The 7,301-nt window shown below is 41.6% G+C and overlaps 1 non-coding gene across 1 annotated transcript; it reads right to left on the reverse strand.

The window, feature by feature from the left end:
* Positions 1-1,879: 1,879 nt before the first annotated feature.
* Positions 1,880-1,955, reverse strand: LOC122695860. The gene has a single exon (XR_006341602.1). It is a non-coding gene; the product is annotated as a small nucleolar RNA Z195/SNORD33/SNORD32 family (small nucleolar RNA).
* Positions 1,956-7,301: the final 5,346 nt, after the last annotated feature.

Raw genomic sequence — 7,301 nt, forward strand, 5'->3', positions numbered from 1 at the left:
CCACAGTTCAAAAGCATCAATTTCATACCACTCAGCTTTCTTTATAGTCCAACTCTCACATCCATACATGACTACTGGAAAAACCATAGCCTTTACTAGATGGACCTTTGTTGGCAAAATAATGTCTCTGCTTTTTAATATGCTGTCTAGTTTTGTCATAGCTTTTCTTCCAAGGAGCAAACATCTTTTAATTTCATGGCTGCAGTCACCATCTACAGTGATTTTGGAGCCCAAAAAAATTAAGTCTGTTACTGTTTCCATTGTTTCCCCATCTACTTGCCATGCAGTGATGGGATGGGATACCGTGACCTTAGTTTTCTGAATGTTGAGTTTTTAAGCCAACACTCTCCTCTTTCACTTTCATCAAGAGGCTCTTTAGTTCTTCTTTGCTTTCTGCTATAAGGGGGGATGTGTCATCTGCATATCTGAGGTTACTGATATTTCTCCTGGAAATCCTGATTCCAGTTTGTGCTTCATCCAGCCCAGCATTTCTCATGATGTACTCTGCAAATAAGTTAAATAAGCAGGGTGACAATATACAGCCTTGACATACTCCTTTCCCAATTTGGAACCAGTCTGTTGTTCCATGTCCAGTTCTAACTGTTGCTCTTGACCTGAAACATGTAGATTTCTCAAGAGGCAGGTAAGGTATTCTAGTACTCCCATCCCTTTAAGAAGTTTCTACAGTTTGTTGTGATCCACACAGTCAAAGGCTTTGGCGTAGTCAATAAAGCAGAAGCAGATGTTTTTCTGGAACTCTCTTGCTTTTTTGATGATCCAGCGGATGTTGGCAATTTCATCTCTGGTTCCTCTGCCTTTTCTAAATCCAGCTTGAGCATCTGGAAGTTCACAGTTCACATACTTTTGAAGCCTGACTTGGAGAATTTTGAGCATTACTTTGCAAATATGCAATAGTTTGAACATTCTTTGTCATTACTTTTCTTTGGGGTTGGAATGAAAACTGACCTTTTCCAGTCCTGTGGCCATTGCTGAGTTTTCCAAACTTGCTGGCATATTGAATGCAGCACTTTCACAGCATCACCTTTTAGGATTTGTAATAGCTCAACTGGAATTCCATCACCTCACTAGCTTTGTTCATAATGGTGGTTCCTAAGGCCCACTTGACTTCACATTCCAGGATGTCTGGGCCTAGGTGGGTGATCATACCATCATGATCATTCCCCTCTATTCGCCATGAAGTAATGAGACTGGATGACATAATCTAAACTGAAAATTATTCTGCTCAAATATTTTTCTAACTTTCTTTTTGAAACATCTTACTGGAATTTGTTTGTAAAAAGACAACTGTGGAGGAAATTTGCTTGCTTATTAGCTGCAAATTTTTTTTCTATTATGAGATTTTGGAGAACTTGTCAATTGGATGAACCTGTTACTAGGTTATCTGAAGAGCTCATGGACAGTTTTTGTTTTTTGTTTTTTGTTTTTTTTTTTTAGAAAAGAATAAGCAGTCTATTTTATTGACTGCTCAGAGTAGGAATCCATGGGTATTGAAGATCTCTGGGAACTTGTCAATTTCCTTTTCTGTTCTTTTTGTCCTGCTTCCATAGCTTCATGAGCTGCTGCTTCTTGTGGAAATGAATCTTGACATTCTTCTTCCTCTTCCCCTCCAGGGTGGTGAGTCAGGTGCCCTAGGTAGGAAAACTTCTGCATAGGGTTCAGATACACAACTCGGACAGCAGCAGGAACACCATCCACTTTTTTTGTCATTGAGTACTGGGGTCCCTCACATCCCTGAGGCAGTCCAGAGCAGCCTGGCCTCGTGTGGTCCTGGGGGCGGCATGCCTGTGGGGCAGAGAACAGCGGGCTTGCTCAGTGGGGTATGTAAAGACATTGCTGCCCCAGCCAAGCAGGCGGGGTGGCGGCCACAGATGGTAGTGCCTCTGGGCTCATCTCATGAGTGGGAAATTCGAACATGAGCCCTCATCACCGGCCTCCTGGACAGCTTTATTGAGAAGCTTGGCAGCCTAAGAACCCAGTGTTAGTCATTGCTGATCAAGAATAGTGTGTCCTTGGGAATCTCGGACCAGTAAAAGTTAAAATGAGGAGGGAGAGACTGGTATGGGATTTCCAACTCATTTTGAGCACTCAATTTGAGGAAAAAACTGAGAATTAACAGTCCCCCCTGCCCTATACACTATTCCAAACTCATTCTACCTAAAAAAAATTTTCACATTTAGGGTTTTACGTTTCATTTTTCTAATTACACTTTAAATTAGGTCTCTAAGAAAGAAGTTGGGGCTTCTTATGCTTTTCAGAGTGATCTGGGAAATGCTACATCAATGCATCTGAGGAAAAAAGTCAAGATCTTTTACAGTTTTGTTTTTCAATCAATACCTTAAATAGTGGCCAGAAGCAAAAATTCACTGGTGTATCCCCAAGCAGGATTCTGGGCCTGTCAGATTCATCTTCCCCCACCTCCCCAAGCGGTGGACTCCACACCGCCTCTGCAGGCCCCTAGAACAGATGAATAATGTAGGACGAAACGAGCAGACTTATGATGGGCTTCACTGGTGGCTCAGATGGTAAAGAATCTGCCTGCAATGCCTGAGACCTGAGTTTTATCCCGGGGTTGGGAAGATCTTCTAAAGAAGGGAATGGCTACCTACTCCAGTATTCTTGCCTGGAGAATTCCGTGGACAGAGGAGCCTGGCGGGCTACAGTCCACGGGGTCGCAAAGAGTCAGACATGACTGAGCGACTTTCACTTCACTTCACTTCATGATGGCAAAGACATCAGGAAGAAAATATCCACCACTGTGGTGTCCTTGGCCAAAGAGGACTCTGGATTCCTGAAAGACGTGAGCTGTGAGTGTGGAGTTTGCAGTCAGTGGAGAGAAATGACTTCTTCTCCCCTGTGCTGCTCAGCCCTTTTGCCCTCCCTTCCCAAGGCCTCTGATAGAGGGATGCTGCTGCCCCTTCGGCTGACTGCCCTCCTCCCTCCCTTCCACAGTCAACCAGTCACAAATCCGGGGAAAGTAACCAGGGAACTGCTCCATACAGACCAAGGAGAAGTGAAGAGACTTAATTTCTCACTAGGAACCCAATCCCATCCCTTTGTATCTAAATGGAGTCTGCATAGCATGCACATAGGAGGAGATCTCATCTGTATCCAGATGCCTTAGGAATGATTCCTCCTGAATGTGTTTCTTCTCCCTTTTCCATCCCATGCTCTGGGAAAATTATCTCAGAACAATGATGGTTGGGAATTGGAACGGGCCAAGAATTGGCAAGCAGTAAATGTCATGTCAGGGCAGACATTGACAAAGGTCCCATGTGAGTCTCAGCTGGCATCCCTAGGGATAGAGTTAACACTGATGGGAATTCCTCAGATTTTGTTTAAATGATGTTTTTTTTTTTTTTCCCCCAGAGAACAATGTGACTTATTTAAATCAAAATGAACAAAAAAACTCCTATTCACCTATGACGCCCAATCCAAACACAAATCTGTTCTCTGTATCTATGAGCTTGCTTTCTTTTGCTAAATAAGTACTTAAAAGAACAAGAGTACCACCATCCACAGTCATGATTATTTTTTAAAAGAGAGAGCACGTTAGAGCAAAAACAAGAAATAGGATATACCCTCTCCATACTGCTTTTATTTTTCATATTTTTTCAGTGCATGTCTCCAAATCAGTTCAGTTCAGTTAAGTCACTCAATCGGGTCCTACTCTTTGCAACCCCATGGACTGCAGCATGCCAGACTTCTCGGTTTATCACCAGGTCCTGGAGCTTGCTCAAACTCATGTCCATCAAGTCGCTGATGCCATCCAACCATCTCATCCTCTGTCAACCCCTTCTCCTCTTGCCTTCAACCTTGCCCAGAATCAGGGTCTTTTCCAATAAGTCAGTCCTTTGCATCAGGTGGACAAAGTATTGGAGTTTCAGCTTCAGCATCAGTCTTTCCAATGAATATCCAGGACTGAGTTCCTTTAAGATTGACTGGTTTGATCTCCTTGCAGTCCAAGGGACTCTCAAGAGTCTTCTCCAATACCACAGTTCAAAAGCATCAATTTCACACCACTCAGCTTTCTTTATGGTCCAACTCTCTCATCCATACATGATTACTGGAAAAACCATAGCTTTGACTAGACTGACCTTTGTCAGCAAAGTAATATCTCTGCTTTCTAATATGCTGTCTAGGTTTGTCATAGCTTTTCTTCCAAGGAGCATGTGTCTTTTAATTTCACAACTGCAGTCAGCATCTGCAGTGATTTTGTAACCCAAGAAAATAAAGTCTGTCACTCTTCCCATTGTTTCCCCATCTATTTGCCATGAAGTGATGGGATTGGATACCATGATCTTCGTTTCTTGTATGTTGAGTTTTAAGCCAACTTTTTCACTCTCCTCTTTTACTTTTATCAAGAGGCTATTTATTTCCTCTTCACTTTCTGCCACAAGGGTGGTGTCAACTCATATCTAAGGTTATTGATATTTCAGCTGGCAATCTTGATTCTTGCTTCATCCAGCCTTGCATTTTGCATGATGTACTCTGCATATAAGTTAAATAAACAAGGTGACAATAAACACCCTTGATGTACTCCTTCCCCAATTTGGAACCAGTCTGTTGCTCCATGTCCAGTTCTGTTGTTTTTTCACCTGTATACAGATTTCTCAGGAGGCAGGTAAGGTGGTCTGGTATTCCCATCTCTTTAAGAATTTTCCACAATTTATTGTGATCTACCCAGTCAAAGGCTTAATCAATGAAGCAGAAGTAGGTGTTTTTCCAGAATTCTTTTAATTTTTCTATGATTCAACAGATGTTGGTAATTTGATCTCTGGTTTCTCTGCCTTTTCTAAATCCTGCCTGAACATCTGGAAGTTCTCAATTCATGTACTGTTGAAGCTTAGTTGGAGAATTTTGATCATGACCTTGCTAGCATGTGAAATAAATGCAATTCTGCAGTAGTTTGAACATTCTTTGGCATTGCCTGTCTTTGGCATTGGAATGAAAACTAACTTTTTCCAGCCCTGTGGCCACTGCTGAGTTTTCCAAATTTGCTGGCATATTGAGTGCAGCACATTAAGAGCATCATCTTGTAGGATTTGAAATACCTCAGCTGGAGTTCTATCACCTCCACTAGCTTTGTTCGTAGTGATGCTACCCAAGGCCCACTTGACTTCACAATCCAGGATATCTGGCTCTTGGTGAGTGATCACACCATCGTGATTATCTGGGCCATTAAGATCTCTTTTGTATAGTTTTGTGTATTCTTGCCACCTTTCTTAATATCTTCTGCTTCTGTTAGGTCCATACCATTTCTGTCCTTTATTTTGTTCATCTTTGCCTGAAATATTTCTTTGGTATCTCTGATTTTCTTCAAGAGATCTCTAGTCTTTCCCATTCTATTGTTTCCTCTATTTCTTTGCATTGATCACTGAGGAAGGCTTTCTTATTGCTCCTTGCTATTCTTTGGGACTCTGCATTCAGATGGATATATCTTTCTTCTTCTTCTTTGCCTTTCACTTCTCTTCTTTTCTTAGCTATTTGTAAGGCCTCCTCAGACAACCATTTTTTCCTTTTGAATTTCCTTTTCTTGGGGATAGTCTTGATCACAGCATCCTGTACAATGTCACAAACCTCCGTCCATAGTTCTTCAGGTACTCTGTCTATCAGATCTAATCCCTTCAATCTGTTTGTCACTTCCAATGTATAATCATGAGATTTGATTTAGGTCATCCCTGAATGGTCTAGTGGTTTTCTCTACTTTCCTCAATATAAGGAGGGAATAAAGAGTTCATGATCTGAGCCACAGTCAGCTCCCAGTCTTGTTTTAGCTGTCTGTATAGAACTTCTCAATCTTTGGCTGCAAAGACTACATTCAATCTGATTTAAATATTGACGAGCTGGTGATGTCCATGTTTAGAGTCATTTCTCATGTTGTTGGAAGAGGGTGTTTGCTATGACCAGTGTGTTCTCTTGGCAAAACTCTGTTGGCCTTTGCCCTGCTTCATTTTGTACTCCAAGGACAAACTTGCCTGTTACTCTAAGTATCTCTTAACTTCCTACTTTTGCTTTCCAGTCCCCTATGATGAAAAGGACATATTTTTTTTTTTTTGGTGTTAGTTCTATAACGTCTTGTAGGTCTTCATAGAATCATTCAAATTCAGCTTCTTTGGTATTAGTGGTTGGGGCATAGACTTGGATTACTGTGATATTGAATAGTTTGCCCAGAAAATGAACATAGATAATTCTGTTGTTTTTGAGATTGAATCCAAGCACTGCATTTCGGACTCTTTGTTGACTATGAGGGCTGCTCCATTTCTTCTACGGGATTCTTGCCCATAGTAGTAGGCAAATGGTCATCTGAATTAAATTCACCCATTCCAGTCTATTTTAGTTTGCTGATTCCTAAAATGTCAATGTTCACTCTTGCCATCTCCTGTTTGACCACTTCCAATTTATCTTGACTCATGGACCTAACATTCCAGGTTCCTACGCAATATTCTTCTTTACAGCATCAGACTTTATTTCCATCACCAGTCACATCCACAACTGTGTGTTGTTTTCACTTTGGCTCAGCCTCTTCATTCTTTCTGGAGCTATTTCTCCACTCTTCTCCAGTAGCACATTGGGCACCTACCATTCTGGGGAGTTCATCTTTCAGTGTCCTATCTTTTTGCCTTTTCATGGGGTTCTCAAGGCAAGAAGAATGAAGTGGTTTATTATTCCCTGCTCCCTATTTTATCAGAACTCTCCACCATGCTCCTTCTGTCTTGGGTGGGCCTATATGATATGGCTCATAGTTTCACTGAGTTAGACAAGGCTGTGGTCCATGTGATCAGTTTGGTTATTTATTGTAGACCATCCTGCGTTTCCTGCTCAGGCTCTCACAAGGCTGCCATCGGGATATCTGTGGGGTGTATTGCTCTCTGGATCTCGGGACCCTCTTCCCAGCTCCTGGGGCTTGGGCAGAATTCAGCTCCTTGTAGTTATAGGGCTGAGGGCCCCCCTTTCTTCTGGTGGTCACAGGAGTCCTCTATTGAGCCTTCTCATAACATTGGCTTTTGGAAACCACCATATCTAGATTAATTAATCCAGGAGTCAGAGATGTGAGTTATAATGTCAAATCCTATTTAAAAAATAGTGGAGAACACAAATCTTTTGACGTATATTGGTATTAATTATTGCTAATATCATGAGGTTCTTTCATGGGGTCACTTCTCTTCTTTTATGTTTATGTGTGCTGTTTATGTCTTAAGATTTTTTGGTTATTTGAGAGACAGCATGTGGAAATCAGCATACCCAAACATAAAAACCTTGCTGAGAGAATCTCTAATCTT

This window comes from Cervus elaphus, chromosome 5 (genome assembly GCF_910594005.1).
Source record: "Cervus elaphus chromosome 5, mCerEla1.1, whole genome shotgun sequence".
Taxonomy (NCBI): Eukaryota; Metazoa; Chordata; class Mammalia; order Artiodactyla; family Cervidae; genus Cervus; species Cervus elaphus.